Genomic DNA, 16,725 nt, shown 5'->3' with positions numbered 1-16,725 from the left:
TTTCTGCACCAGTGAGTTTTGTAAATGAAAAAAAAAAGATGTTTATTAGCTATCCACTAATTCATTACAAGACAGAAGGATACATTATAATGAAATGAGAGGTTCCAGATTTATAAATGTAGATAAATAAATGTAGTTCACTTAGAGTTGTAGTATTTGTTGCTGTTGTTGTGGTCATCAGTAAGTACAACTCACATGAAATGTTTTATAAGAACTGGGAAAGGACCATTCAAAAAATAGATATCCATATTTAGGATGTGTGATTGCTCTTTCCACTTCAAAATGAGTAAGGGTAACTGATTGTATTGCTTATATATATGTGGGCAGGTATGGGTCTGTATGTGTATGTACAAGTATGTTTGTGTGTGTTTGTGTGTGTGTGTATGCAAATATATATGTATATATATATATATATATAAGTCCAATCAATACAACACCGGAATATGACAGGAGTGTGCTGTATAAAATCCAAATTATTAAAACACCAACAGACAGCATAATAAACACGGCCAGAATCAATCAACAAATCCAGTGCGCTGTTCATACTTTTACTTGTTCAAAATACGTTCAAATCACAAGCAGCTACACAGTTCTTGGTATATATGCTCAAACTGCAAGCAGCTGACGATAAGCGATGAACAACAAAGGCGTACTATCACACTTTTAACTGTCTAGAGCACAGCTTAGTAGCAACGTAGCTCCATATCACTCAGACATGCCATACGCAATATATTTTCTATTGAAGCATATACTCGAGCCAAGCACTAAATAGTAGTAAATAATCCATACATTTATTAAAATAACAATAAAGCAATAAAAAGGAAGAACATAGGATAAGCGCTTTCGGGACACCACCACGACCCTTCCTCCGATCCTTATAACTGATATTATATCATTTCCTTCTTTTAAAATGGCAGGTTTACACCAATAAGACAGTCTATTGCATATTAATGATATTACATCATTTCCTTCTTTTAAAATAGCAGGTTTACACCAATAAGGCAGTCTATTGCATAGTCACACCTACTCAGGCAGGTGTGTCATAAGTGCCTCTTCAGTCTCCGCCTTTTCAAGGCAAATTTCATATTGAATGCTGTATTAAGTCCTGGTTTCTGATGTGCTCTAAGCTTTCCAGTCCAAAACATTTCCTCCTGCTCAAGTCTGGTGTTAATATCACCCCCCCTTTTTGAGGCAAATACAATTTTCAAGACTCTAAACATAAAGTTGTGTCCCACATTGTCTCTAACATGTTTCGCAAGTGGGTTTTTATAATCCCTTAACCTTATGTCACTAACATGTTTGGACATTCTTTCTTTCATTTGTCTCACAGTTTTTCCAATGTAGAAATTGCTGCATGCAGAACATGTAGCCAAATACACAATGTTCTTGGTTGTGCAGTCAGCATAAAAATTAGTAGTATATTTCTTCTTAGTAGTTGGATGTTCGAAGCAGCTATCAGTACATATAAATTTGCACATTGTGCATCTTCTACAAGGAAAAGTTCCAATTCTTTTCGATGTGACATATGATTCCAAGCAGTTATCTTTACATAATATTGTTTTTAAATTCTTTGCATTCTTGAAACAAAATCTAGGTTCTTCTCCTACCAGTCCTTTGCATTCCTCATTTGACATTAATATTTTCCAGTTTTTCTTAACAATCTCATAGACTCCCTGAGTATCTGTTGCGTGCGTAAGCATCATCCTCAATTCTTTTTGTTCATTCTTAATGTCTTAGATGTTCTCATATCCTTCTTTTAGGAATGGTTTCCCTTTGCCATGTCTCTCCATAATTACTTGTTGTTTCACTTCAAACACCTCCTTCTCTTTATAGCCTCTCACCTTCAGATGTTCAGACAGATCATTCATAGCCAGACCAATAGTGGCATCATTGGAATGTATCCTTGAAGTTCTTAGGAACTGTCCTCTAACTATATTTTTATGAGTATACCTTGGATGCATACTATTTCTTGGTAAGATGTTGTTCTTCCAACATTCTTTTCTCTAAAGGCTGGTCTCTATAATGCCTTCTTTATTTTGTGAAATATGCACATCCAAAAAATCCATTTGCGTATTGCTATATGCCATAGTAAATCTAAGGAAGCTTGTGCTGTCTTCTAAATATGCATGAAAATTTGTCAATTCCATAGCTTCTCCTTCCCACATAATATATATATCATCTACAAATCTTTGATAGACCCTCAAATAATTCTTCCAAGGGTTATCCTGATGAACCACTTTATTTTCCCATTGCGCCAGTACTATATTTGCATAGCTATTGGTGCATGGCGTACCCATAGCTACACCACAGAGCTGTATATAAAATTTTCCATCAAACATGAAGACATTGTTATTTAAGATCAATTCCATCAGACTACACAACACTGTAACCTGCCTTTCACCATATGTGCCTTCATTCAGTAAAAAATCCCTTAATGCTGTAATGCCATAGCTGTTAGGGATACTAGTGAACAGATTTTTGATGTCCATAGTAGCCATAAGATGTTTTTCTCCATTTCTCTTTGTATTATTATATTCACTTAATTTTCCAAGAAATGACTTTGTATCTTTTAATACAGCTGGAGTCTTGTCTAAGATTTTCTTGATGTGGTATTCCACATAGATGGATGCAGGCTCTTTAATCCATCCAGCTCCAGCCACAATTGGCCTCATTGGAGGTTTCTGCAGGTCTTTATGTATCTTCGGAAGGCATTTGAACATTGGCACTAGTGGATATTCAACCTGCAAGTAGCTACATAGTTCCACTGTAATCTGATTCTGCTCCTTCATTTCCTCCAGGTACAGCCTCACTCTCATTTTAATCCTTTCTTACTCATGCTCACTAATCTCTTTATACGAGGTATCATCTTGCAGGAGAGTTCTTACATCTTCCTTATATCTCACAGTGTCCATCAAGACAACCCCTCCACCTTTATCTGCGGGCCTAATAGTTAATTCTTCATTCTCTTCTAACTCTTTTAAAGCCTGTTTTTCCTCTTTAGTAGTGTTCTATATTCTCATTTTATTATTCTGTAAGTAATCAATAATGTCTTGTTCACAGACGTTAATAAATGTGTCTACGGCAGCATTATTTTATGGTATGACGCTGCTTGGTTTTATTGGTGCAAATCTGCCATTTTAAAAGAAGGAAATGATGTAATATCAGTTATAAGGATCTGAGGAAGGGTCGTGGTGGTGACCCGGAAGCGCTTATCCTATGTTCTTCCTTTTTATTGTTTTATTGTTATTTTAATAAATTTATGGATTATTTAGTACTATTTAGTGCTTGGCTCGAGTATATGCTTCAATAGAAAATATATTGTGTATAGCATGTCTGAGTGATATGGAGCTACGGAGCTACTAAGCTGTGCTCTAGAAAGTTATAAGTGTGATAGTACGCCTTTGTTGTTCATCGCTTATCGTCAGCTGCTTGCAGTTTGAGTGTATATACCAAGAACTGTGTAGCTGCTTGTGATTTGAATATATTTTGAAACAAGTAAAAGTTTGAACAGTGCATTGGATTTGTTGATTGATCCTGGCCGTGTTTATTGTGCTGTTTGTTGGTGTTTTATATATATATATATATATATATATATATATATATATATATATATATATATATATATATATATATATATATATAATCTACAGATGTATGACGGTATTATGAAAGCTCAAGAGAGAGAGAGAATCACAAATGATAGAACAAAAATGAGAGTATCACAAAATGCTGAATGACTCCTAAGAATGAATCACAAAATACTGAATACTTCTCCCACTTAAAAGCCCTATATCAGTAAACCACAGCTACGTAACCCAAATCAAATGTCATTTTGTTTGGGATACAGTTATGGAAAAAAGTTTTAGTAACATTATTTGTAGGTAAAGGGTTAAGGTTAGGGTTAGTATCCTTGATCATGGTGGGCACGTGGACTTTGTCCCCTGCACAATCTTAATCATGTGTGCTAATCGTAACTGTAACCCTAATCCTACCCCACCTGTAAACCTAATCCTGCACATTACATTACTAAAACCCCTTTTCCTATCAGCACTACTGCACAAGACAAAAGGGTTCAGAATGCAGACAACATAAAACATGCATGGCAGTGACTCTATCTGCTTACCATACCTTTACTCTAGCCTTAACCCATGAACACTTGCATATTCACAACAGCCATAATACATTCTTGCATATCTTCATTATCACCACTTCATCTTTTAAAGATTAATTTTCCTGCACACTCTTGCTTATTTACACTATAAAATATATATATAAATCACACACATTCACATATATATGTGCACGTGACTATACAACTAATATTTCTACTAAATGTTTGATAGATTTATAACAGAATGTGTCCAAGTGAAACTATTTATAGTTTTAGAATAATTCTAACGCTAAATTAAACGCTTCTGCCAATGACAATAGTAATGTCTTGGAATCTGCTCCTTTAAAGAAAAAGAGTTCTTTTATGCAAGTAATGCCAGGACATGTTGATTTATTTGTGAAATTATGTGAACAAGATGTTTAGGAATATTTTTCTAATGTTAACAAGAAATGCACATATTTCAATATGTCCAAAGAAGTTCAGGCTTCTTTGAATAGATTTATTAGCGATCCCTCCATTGTCTTGAGACCAGTAGATAAGGGAGGGGGAGTAGCTCTGTTTGATAAGCCAGCTTACAATTTATTAATGTTTGAGATGCTGAAAGATGATAAAATCTATTTTGAAATTAATCATTTAGAAATGTTTAAGATAATAGCTGACATCAAAAATGATCTATATGACCTTCTTATGTGTGGTCAGATAATGGAGAGCCTGTATGAGTACCTTTCTATAGATAATCCACAGGTTCCCATTATCAAGGGTTTACCAAAAATGCACAAAGGGGTCTCCCCACCCCCATTAAGACCCATTGTATCTAGTGAAAGGTGGGCCACAGAGAATGTTTCACTTTACTTAGAGAAAGTCTTAAGACTTTGGTCAATGAGGTACCAAGTATACTAAAAGATACATATCAGCTCTTAGCTTCTTTAAGTCTAATGGATAAACCGCTGATAAAAGGCAAACATCTATTAGTTACAATGGATGTGCAGAGCCTGTTTACTTCAATTCCCAATGAAGAAGGTGTACAAGCAGTGAGAGAAGTATTGCAAGCTTTTTCACAAGTGACTAGGAGTGATGAAATTCTCATTTGTCATTTGTTGGATTTAGTTCTGCGTAATAATGTGTTTGCTTTCGAGGGGTGCCTATATCTACAAGTTTCAGGGGTAGCTATGGGCACCCCTTGTGCAAACACTTATGCAAATTTAGTAATGTATCAGTGGGAAATAGATTTTTTATTCACCAATCATTTATTTAAGAAAATAGTGGTCTACAAACGTTTTGTGGACAACATTTTAATCGTTTGGGAAGGATCTAAGGAAGAGTTCGATGTATTTAAAAGATATTTAGAAACTACCACTAGCTTCCTTAAATTTACAGCAGAAATTTCGTATGAATCAGTAAACTTCTTAGATGTCCAATTGAGTATCAAAGAAGGCAAGTTAACCTCCACTTTGTTTAGAAAGGCCTGCTGGAGGAACACGATATTACGATATGATAGTATGCACCCACGCCATATATTCAAAGGAATTATCAAAAGTCAGTTCATTAGGCTATCCAAAATTTGTAGTGATAAGTTGGACTTAACTTTAGAAGCAGACAATATGGAAAGAATTTTCATAGGAAGAGGCTATGATGTTGAATTAGTGAGATCAACTAGAGCACAAGTATTGAAAGATGTAGAAGCCTCGACTTTAGTGACTCAGCATGACTTCAGGCAGCAGGTACCCCTTACAGTAAACTTTAGAGACTCCATAGGGAAATTGAGTTTTTTAACAACATATACCAATGACAGCCCTAACATTAGGAGGATTATTACCAATAATTGGAAAATGTTAATGGTTGATGATTTTACACGACAATTGGTAGGTAAAACACCCTGCTTTACCTACAGAAATAATAAAAATTTAAAGAGGCTTCTATGTGATAAGCAGAGCATCACTAAACAGATACCAATAAACAGATTAGGTATCTATCCATATAACCACTGTAACTATTGTAAGTACATCTCTAAAGACCAAGTGTTTATACATCCAGAAATGAACTATACATTTAAGCCTAGATTCCAAGCTAGTTGTGATAGCTCAGGTTTGATCTACTTAGCTACATGCAAACAATGCTCAGCATTTTATATAGGCTTAACTAAAAGGAAGCTTAAAAAGAGAATATACAACCATCAATATGATATTAAAAAGAATAATGATTTGAATGCACTAGCCAAGCATGTCCAGCTCTTTCCAGACCACTCCTTTGTGTTTAGGGTTTTGCAAATTATAGAACCAAACATTAGAGGTGGAGACTATTTTAATCTTTTAGAACTAAAAGAATTGAAATGGATTTTTAGATTGAAGGGGCACCACCCTCCAGGTCTTAATTTGTATGTTTCACTTAGGCCATATCTTAACAATCGAAGACGAATGTTTAGTATTTTCATTATTATTTTTACTACTTTATGAAAACACACTTTTATGTATTTTATGTATTACATATATGTAGTCAAACATGAATTAATTGTTAGTTTATGATGGATACGTTCCCCCTTTCCCCTCTTCTTTTCCCTTCCCCCTTTCCCTTTCTTTCTGTTTTCTGTTCCTTTCTTCCTTTTATTCTCTATTTTCAATTCTCTTCCTTTTCTTGTTCCCTTCTTTCCCTTTTCCCCCCTTTTTTACCATCCATCCATTTCCCTTTCCCCTTATTTTCTATCCCTTCCCTCCCTCCCTCCCCCTTTTCCAATTTCAGTATTCATTTATTTAATATACATGTTATGATGCCATTTTTAAAATTTTGAACACAGTTCATTCATTTATTATTAACTGTTTGATTATTATCTATTTCTTATGATGTTTATTTAGAACATAAGCCAGTTCCATACAAAAATAATACAAACTGTGTATGAGAAATAGTTTTACTAGTTTTATTTTAGGGTTAATGTTTTAACGAAATGTAGTATGTTATTTGTTCAATGTATAATGACAGTTTTTAATATATTTCTTACTTCAGTATACATGAAAAACATACATTTATGCAAAGATTTAGATAGTATTTATTTGTATTTATTTATCAGAGTTATTTATTAAGGATGTTAGGGTATTTACCTAGCTCTGTTTGATTGATTTTAGGAATGTATTAATTTGTTAGTAGCTTTATCTCTCCTTGAAAAGTTTTGAACATAATTTTAAACCAGGCACTTAATGGTTTGATTAAATTGATTAATTGTCTAATTAACTAGTTATTATACTATTCTGCTTGATTACTATGAGTATATAAGCACAGTGTTTTAACATAATGTTCATGGTCTGAGGAAGCATATCAGGAGATACGCGAAAGCGCTTACCTTCAATAAACTTCATTTTAATTATTTATTTTGTCAGCGTGGTGAGTCCGAAGTTTGTTTTATCTACTAAAGATTAATTTTCCTGCACACTCTTGCTTATTTACACTATAAAATATATATATATAAATCACACACATTCACATATATATGTGCACGTGACTATACAACTAATATTTCTACTAAATGTTTGATAGATTTATAACAGAATGTGTCCAAGTGAAACTATTTATAGTTTTAGAATGATTCTAAATGCAAGTCAGATATCTGTGTTTTACTTGTAATGTATTGATAACTGCATTCTGTATACCTCCACATAGAAGCTACCAACCTATTATTCCCTAGAAGTGGCCCTCAGTTTCTTTATTTACAGATGTATTTGGCTTATTGTTCAAATGTTGTATGGAAGAAGTCTATTTTAGTACTAATTCCAGCAGTTATAAACCACTTTTTAGATATATGAAATTGTCTTGCTGTGCAGAAAAATTTTTAGAAGTAAATATGCTGAATAAGGCGTAGTATATGTAAATAATTTCATTACACATGGGACTGAAAAACTCATTTTTTCTGTAAAAACACCAGAGAACATATAGCACAGGACATTACGCATTCACCTTTTATTACTGTCAGCTGAACTAATAGGAGCTGTAAGTTATATGTCTCAGTATACATAATGTAACTGGTGTAGCTTCCAGAAAAGCAATATTAATCAAGTTATTTATAGTACAACAGCCCATGGTAAAATTAATTATTTAAGTAATGGATATCCAGAAATGTTCTAAAGTGAGTAAAACATGAATGCTTCAATGAAGTGGGAGGGAGGATGGCCTAATGGTTAAGGTGTTTGCCTTACAAACACAAGATGCAGGGTTTGAGTCTCACAAGGGATAATTGGCCAACCTTAAAATGATTTGCAAGGACAGTTAGCTTAGTACTAACCTATGAACCTAATATACTGATTCATAGTATATGTATTTTTTTTTTGGGTTGGGAGGGTGGCCTAATGGTTAAAGTGTTTGCCTTACAAACACAAGGTACAGGGTTTGAGTCTCTCAAGGGATAATTGGCTAGGCTTGAAATGGCTCGCAAGGGCAGTTAGCTTAGTACTAACCTATGAACCTATGAATGACCAGTAAATTGAAGACAGAGTAATAATGTTGTCCCTTAATGTGTGTCTTTTTTCTTCATTTCATAATACTATCATTGTTTAAAAACTTGATTGTCAGTGGTTAACTAGTCATAAAACGAAAATATGTGATGGAGGGACTATGGGACATCATATGTCAGGTAGCACCCTTACATTACATAGCTGTGTTATCTGTCAAATTTTAACAAGAGTAAAAGAAGGATGTGTTTGTATCATATCCATCTGAACCATTTAATGAATAAAAAAGAATGATTTCCTGAAATGGAGAAATCACAGTCATTAAAGCCCTTCTAATGACCCATAAAAAACAGAAAGATGAACATACATGGTATTGTAAAAACATCAGAACTACTTAGGGTTGCCACCTTTCTACTGTGCCATTTCCTGACAAACAAGCCCCGCCCCATGCACAATCAAGCCCCACCCATTCATTTTAATAGCCACATCCCTTTACTCTAGCACCCTTCAGCATAAGTCTTTAATATCACATACAGTTACCAATAAGTAGAAAAATGTGCGAGTCAAAAGTAAATTAAAAAAACTTTATTTAGCAATACTTCAAAAGGTTCACTACATACAACAGTACATCACACACAAGCATGGGAAAACTAAGCCCAAGTCTCATATCACAGGTAGTACTAAAATGGAAATACAATTAGATATTAAAAACACCAGTTCATTCAAAGCAGTACATTAAGGGTTCACCACACACAATAGTAAAAGAAAAGCAACTGTTTAAAGTATCTTCAGTTTTGCTAGAAATCATTGCTTATACTTGAAGCTATATTTGGCATTTGATCTAGCAGCCTCAAGTAATGGCTGGTTATTTCTCACAAATGAATAAAATTGCGAACAACTCATGTTAAAGTTTAGCTTGACCTGCAACTCTGCCTTCACAAGTGACACAAGCATTCTATTTCTTACATCAGTCCACGCATTCCCCATAAGTGAAAAAACCCTTTCCACAAAGCTATTGCTGGGGGGGATTGAAAGAGCAAACTATACCAGTCTGTAAAGTGGCTTGCAGTCTGGAGCTTTACTAAAAAAAGTCACCCAGCGATCACCTACAGATGCCTCTGTCATCTGTAACAGGGCTGGCAATGCAGCAGTTAAAGTACAGTAGTCTGAGTAAAGTGCTTCAATGTCCACATCCAATTTGAAGAGGTCTGCAACTGTACGCAGTTCTGGCCAAGTTACAGGATGTTGGAGGCTGAGGACCTGCATAGCTTTAAAGGGGCTATTATCATAGTCAAGCCACTTCTGTAGGTAACAAAGTGCTTTACTGTAAAAATCACAGAAGGTCCTACAGACCTGCTGTGCGACAGCTGGAGTAAAGTGCTGTAAAGAAGATGAAACTTTAGTACCAAAGAACTGGTCATCTAGCCTTCTCTGCAACTCATCTTTTAGACTTTTCATCACAGTGTACAACTCTGGAGCAGAGAGAGTGTTACTTTCAAGTTTTGCTATAGACTTGTGGAATACCTGCAGGATGTAGTGCATGAAATGTATGTAGCACTCTGCCTCAGACACATCCCCACTGATGCCATCCTCATCGGCCTCCACAAATTTCCAGATAAGGGGGTATCAGTCCTCAGGCCCTTGACTAATAAAATAACTTTTAATAGCAGGCCAACATTCTACCAGCCTTGCCACAGCTGGGAACAAAGACAGCCACCTTGTTACAACATGTTGCATTATTTCCTTAAAGTCCTGGTCTAGGAAAGAATAGAAGCCTTTCAACGGTGCCATTTTTTTAGCAGATGCTGAAAACTCACTATGTACTTTCAAAACCAGAGTCTCCACATCAAACTTTGCAAGGGCCTTGCTTGCATGCTTGGCACAGTTATGTATTACATGGCATAAACAGTTTGCTGCAATGATGTGAGGCACCTCAGATTTCAAACTTTTAAAAACAGACCTGTGCTTTCCATAATTGACTGAGGCATTGTCTGCAGCATAGCTAGCAATGTTTTGTACTTTGAGTCCTTTATGCACAAGGATGTCCTTTATTCTAGTAAAGATACATTCACAACTTTCGTTATGATCCTCATAGAAATCAAGGAGTTTCTGTTGTGTGCCATGGGTGTGAGTAAAGTACTGAATAACTAAAGGGAACATTTTTCTGTTCCCTTTATTGGATGCATCTGATCCCACTGAGAAATAGGAATTGCCAAGTTCCTGCAGAAGGAGCTCCTCTGAATGAGGTGCAAGAACATTCATGACAATACTCTCAGATTTTGTCTTCCCACAGGTGAATTTGAAGCCAAAGTAGAATCAGGGAAGACTGTCGGTGCCAGCTTACCTCCACAATCTATGGATACATATGAGTGACCATGTTTCACTCCATGATAGACTGCTGTCACTTCAGCTGCAGTGACTTTGGAAGCTTCACTGGTTACACTACGTGGCTGAATAAACTTGGTCATTACGAGGTTCTGCCTCTGGAGCTGAAGGCTTTGATGATGTTTGTCTGACTTCTGATGGCTTTTCAATGCCTTTTCCCCATCCCATTTTACAGTGAAAGTTGTTCCACAGGATGTGCACTTTGCCATGGCATCTGCATTTGGAACAGGTCGCACCCATGAGTAGCTTTGCTCCCACACCTTATTATAACTGCAGAAAAAACTCTTAGGAGACACACTTTCAACCTCTTCTTGATGATCTATTGACCTTTTCCTGAACATGATTCCTGTAGGATCCTTGCTCAACACTACAATAAACCAAAACAGCTATTAATAGAAAATCAAAACACTTGTGACCAACACAAGTGCCTGGTGGGGCCTGTGTCAGTCAGTAGCCACTAGCCAGAGTTCACATTCACATGTGCATCTCCAGACTTTCACACCCTAGTAATACCAAGTTGGTATAGGGAAAAAAAAATGAGACTCCTCATGAAAAATTACAGTGAAGGTAAAGCAATGAAAGGCAGAAGCAACTCCTGTCTGAGGGACTTTCTGCAGCTGTTACACATGAACCTGGTGTGACAGCAGAATATGCACAGAAGGCATTCAACTGTGTGTAAAACACATGGGTCAGACACTACAGCAATGCACCAAATTAAGACCCTCTACTTTTATGTAGAACCAAGTGCAAACGTTATCCAGCTGAGTCTGAACACAGCAAGAAAGTTCAGGCATACTGTGGACTGACAAGATAAAGATGAAATACATGGCAGCTCAGCAATCATACCCTCTGGCTACAATTATAATAACTTGCATAAAGACAAACAGGACATAGTGTGGGCCGACACTAAAGACTGTACACCCTAGAAAGACACCCTAGGAAGAAACACAGGTCAAGGTAAACATCACGGTGATGATAGACTAGAAAAGACAGTTCTACAGTCCAAGCATCCTATACAAATCATGTAGTCATATATTCATTGTAACATCAAATGAACTAAGCTTTGGTATAGACGGTATACCCTAGAAAACACAGATAATTGTGATGACAAACTAGACAAAAAGCTACATTTAAGCCTCACTATAATACGAAGACTGTACACCCTAGAAAGACACCCTAGGAGGAAACACAGGTCAAGGTAAACATCACGGTGATGATAGACTAGAAAAGACAGTTCTACAGTCCAAGCATCCTATACGAATCATGTAGTCATATATTCACTGTAACATCAGATGAACTAAGCTTTGGTATAGATGGTATACCCTAGAAAACACAGATAAAAGGTAAACAGTTGTGATGACAAACTAGACAAAAAGCTACAAAAAGCTACATTTAAGCCTCACTATAATATGAAGACTGTATGACAGACACCCTAGGAAGAAACACAGGTCAAGGTAAACATCACGGTGATGACAGACTAGAAAAGACAGATCTACAGTCCAAGCATCTTATACAAATCATGAAGTCATTATATATTCACTGCAACCAAGTCCAAAACCAGATTAGAAACTGTTCTAGTTAATAATCACCACATGTTGAACATCTAGATACAGTTACACACATCTTGTCACCATCAATGAATGAGATAGTGCCAGCACAGCTAGTGAATTAATATAAATTTAATATTTAAAAAATTCACTAGTAGCTGTGCTGGCAATAATTCATTCCCCTTGTCACACTAATCTTTGAAAATCTACCTTAATTCCAAAGAATTCATCCATTAAAAAAATTCCACTTACCTCCAGAAAAATCAGCAGCAGGGCTACTTAAACAAGCTCTCAGCAGCAGAAGAGAACAGGCAGCTAAAGGGCCAGCAAGCAGGGGAACACACCACCACCCAGTTGGCCAGTCCACAGCACTTCTCCTCCAGGGCAAGACTTCAGCAAGCAAGGCAAGCAGCAGGGCTAGGGCAATCCTTCCAGGCAGCAGGGCTAGGCAATCCTTCCAGCCAGCAGGGCTAGGCAATCATTCCAGGCAGCAAGCAATCCTTCCAGGCAGCAGGCAATCCTTCCAGGCAGCAGGCAATCCACCGAAGACGTCCAAGAAATTTTAGATCTTAAGCACCACCTTTTACAGTACAGAGTAAAAGGTAAAATTAGAAGCTGAAGCGCCACTTTTTATGCAATAATTTTCGCGGGCTTTGCTGGGATTTGACTTGCAACTCTACGTGTTGATTGGCTGCTTGCTGCACGAGCCTCATCTGCAGCAAGCAGCCAATCAACGAGAGTCCAAGACGGGAATGTTTTTTTTTTTTTTTTTTTTTACAATACGCGCTGACGAGCCTGACGTCGCTATTTCTGGACTCCGAGAGCAAGAACCGGAGAACCGGAGTGCCCTACTGATTTCCGGGCACTCCGGAAAAAAAACGGAGGGGTGGCAATGCTGGAACTACTTGGGGCTAGTTTACAAATCATGAATTCAGAATCCCAGAGCATGGTTGAGAAAATCTAGCTTTAATGTAAGAAAAGACCTGACCGTATTCTACTGAGCTTTCAAAAACTGACTGAGACTGCATAGTAAGAAATATTTCAATCTGTTTTCTGGGCAATGATAAAAAGACGGGAACACTGCTGCAAAGCTGAGGCTGCCAGATGACTGTGTGCAGCTTCTCTTTGTAGGACGGAGCACCATATCACCTGACATACTTTGGCTCCACATCAAAGAAAAGAGCACACAAGACTATCAGGCTGAGTGACATTATACACTTCAGACAACATTGTTATCAACTAAGAAAACTGAAATATTGTGTGAATGTTGTAGGACTCATAATTATTATATTACCCATTTCGGTTACTGATGTGCTTTTCCAATTTATTTTGCACAACTGAAGAATAAACACTTGCATGTACAGATCCGATTATCATGTTCAGAGATCTCTACAGTACTTTCCTGCATAAAGTCATCCTGTAGAATTCACTTCACATCATTCCTAAATTCAGATATGTTTATAAAAGATGAACTTATTTTTTATATAGAAAATTCATGAAATGGACTATAAAATATTTATAGGGTTTGTTATACTTTACTCTAAATGGTATTTAAAAATAATATTTTTGGAATGCATACATCTGTATATGACTGCAGAGATGCTAAGATTGCCTATACAATGGGAATTAATACCTAGTGAAGTACGTAGTGAATAAGACGACCAGCATGTTTAATTCACAATATGGAGACACACCTCTTACTAGACAAGTATGATATGATATTTGGAGCAACATATTAACACCATTGGGTACTTCTCTACAGGAGGTAAGAGCATTTATAAGTATTAATAAAGATGCTTTTTGTGACATTATATTTGAATCAAGACAATGTATGGAGAAGTTTTTGAACACTATGAGTTAAAGAAAAAAATGTAACCCATGGAATTTTTTTGTTTTCAAGTATTTAATAGAGAAACTAAAAGGAAAATATTTGTTCAGTTATGAACTGAAGCTTTGAAAAAAGTACTGAAAGAATATTTAAAAACAATGTGCAAAGATGCAATTGATATTACTAAAATTTATGACAATAGAGGTTTGTGGACTGGGGCTAGTAATGTAGTGTTGTATTAAAAATGTAAAATGAAAAGATTGTACACCTTCCAAGTATAATAAATGTAGATGGGAACAAAGATATAGTGAAATATTGGGTGCAACAAAAATCTGTTTTTTTTTGTGGAAAAAGTGATCATTTAATTAATATTTATCATAAAATAAATGGTATATATGTGGCAAAGTGTGTCATGATGCAAAAAGGTGTGAATTGAAATGTTTTAAAAGTGAAAAATGGGCACTTTTTGGATGGATTGTAATGAAAGCATAGAAGAACATAAGGAATAATCAAGTAGAAAACAAGACACTGAGAAAGAGATAGAAGAAGAAATAGGACAAGAGCAAAAATGTAAAGATAAACAAATAATGAAGGAAAATATTGTGATAGAATAAGAAAACACAAAAGGTAAAAAGAGAATAAAAAAGGAAATTAAAGAATATCAGAAATAAGCAATGAAAAGGAGATGAATTGGAGAGTAGTGAAAGGGAGGAGAACTTTACTTGGAAAAACGATAGGAAATAAATTTCATTAGTTTAGGTCTGAAATAAAATAAGAAAGAGCAGGTATAATAAGGTGGAGTGGAAACAAGAAGAGAACAAACATAAAATGAATAAATGAGGTGAGATTTTAGAAATTAATGTTAATAGTATACAAAAAGTTTTGATGAAGGATAGGGGTATTAGAATGGTGTGCAACACTTGGCATGTACATGTTTATAATAGAAGATATAAGAATATTAATAGAAAAGGAAAGATTACAAACAGAAATGTTATGGTGGTGAGATTATTTGAAAAAGGAATGTGTTCAGGCATAGCAATACTACACACAAAAAAAATACAATGAACATTTTAGATTTTACCTTGGTTGTAATGGGTAGAGTAACAGCAGTAAATGTGAGATGGAAAGGTCAGATTTATAGAATTATAGTGATTTATGCATATGTGACAAAAAAAGCAAGAGGTGGTATGTTCAATAAAATTCTACACTATGTAAGTGTAAACATGGACTTGATATTAGTGAGTGATTTGGACTATGACTTAAGAAAAAAGGGATGGTGATGTGATGTAAAACAACGCTATAAGCCATCATAAGTGGAAATTTATATATTTAGAACAATAATCAGTTGACATTTAAAAGAAATAATTTAAAAACAGAGAGAGGTTATTTTATTATTTCTGAAAGTTACAAATAATACAAGCAGGGAAAAAATGTACAGGATTTTCAAATCATTTGACAATTTTAGTTGAGATTCAAGAAATAAATGGATATATAAAATAGGTAATGGTATTATGAAGGAAAATATAAAGGAGTTAAATAGGGTGTAGAAATGATCATACAATTTTGGAAAATCAGTGGAAATGAGAAAACTCTTTAAGAAATGGACATCTTGGTGGATACGTTTTAAAGATACATATAAAAATGTTACCTGAAATGGCAAGGCATAAAAAGAAAAGGATGAAAGAAGAAATTTAAAGAATTTAGCAAATTTGCATTTGCAGATTGAGTAAGAAGTGAAAAATAAATTTTAGATAGAAAAAAGAAATATATACCATGACTCAAGAGAAGAAAAAAGAAATATATACCATGACTCAAGACCAAAAAGTATTTATTTCAAGAAATATATTTCTTACAAGGGAAAAAAAAGAAAATGTGGCTCCTTATTTGAGTATTATAGTAAAATAAACCAAAGGGATAATATGTGAAATAAGAAATGAGAGGAGAAAGTATGAGAAGTCTACAGCAAATAATGAATGTAGTAAAAGAGAATATATATAAAAAAGGAAGAAAATAAGATAAAAAGAAAACAAAAGTGGAAAGTCAAAAAACTAACAGAATAACATAATGAAGATTTTGAAACAGAAATAACAATAGAAGAGGTGACTAATAAATTAAGCTTGGTAAATCTAGAAGTGGGAACTGAACTAAATAGGTAAAATATCATATATAGACGTATGTTAGATTGGCAGAAGGTTTTTTTGTGCCAGTGTTAAATGAAGGACTGAACAAAGGTTTTGAACAAAATGAAATATGTATTGGAGCCATGACATTTATAATAGAAAAAAGGGGAAATGAAGACATACAAAATTGGAGACTGATAGTACTTAATAATTCTGACTACAACATTTTCATAAAAATTATAGAATTGAGATTGGAAAATAATTTAAACAAATCATTACAATATTTTGAAGAAAGAGAAGA

General features: G+C 35.1%; 1 protein-coding gene across 8 annotated transcripts in view; it reads left to right on the top strand.

Annotated features, from left to right (window-relative positions):
* Positions 1-16,725, top strand: part of DMD (dystrophin) — a 9,298,038-nt gene that overhangs the window by 78,548 nt on the left and 9,202,765 nt on the right. The gene's annotated exons all lie outside the window — the stretch shown is intronic.

The sequence above is a fragment of the Protopterus annectens genome, chromosome 5.part0, assembly GCF_019279795.1.
Source record: "Protopterus annectens isolate FY-2018-M chromosome 5.part0, PAN1.0, whole genome shotgun sequence".
Classification (NCBI taxonomy): Eukaryota; Metazoa; Chordata; order Ceratodontiformes; family Protopteridae; genus Protopterus; species Protopterus annectens.
This window is presented reverse-complemented; position numbering and strand designations above follow the sequence as displayed.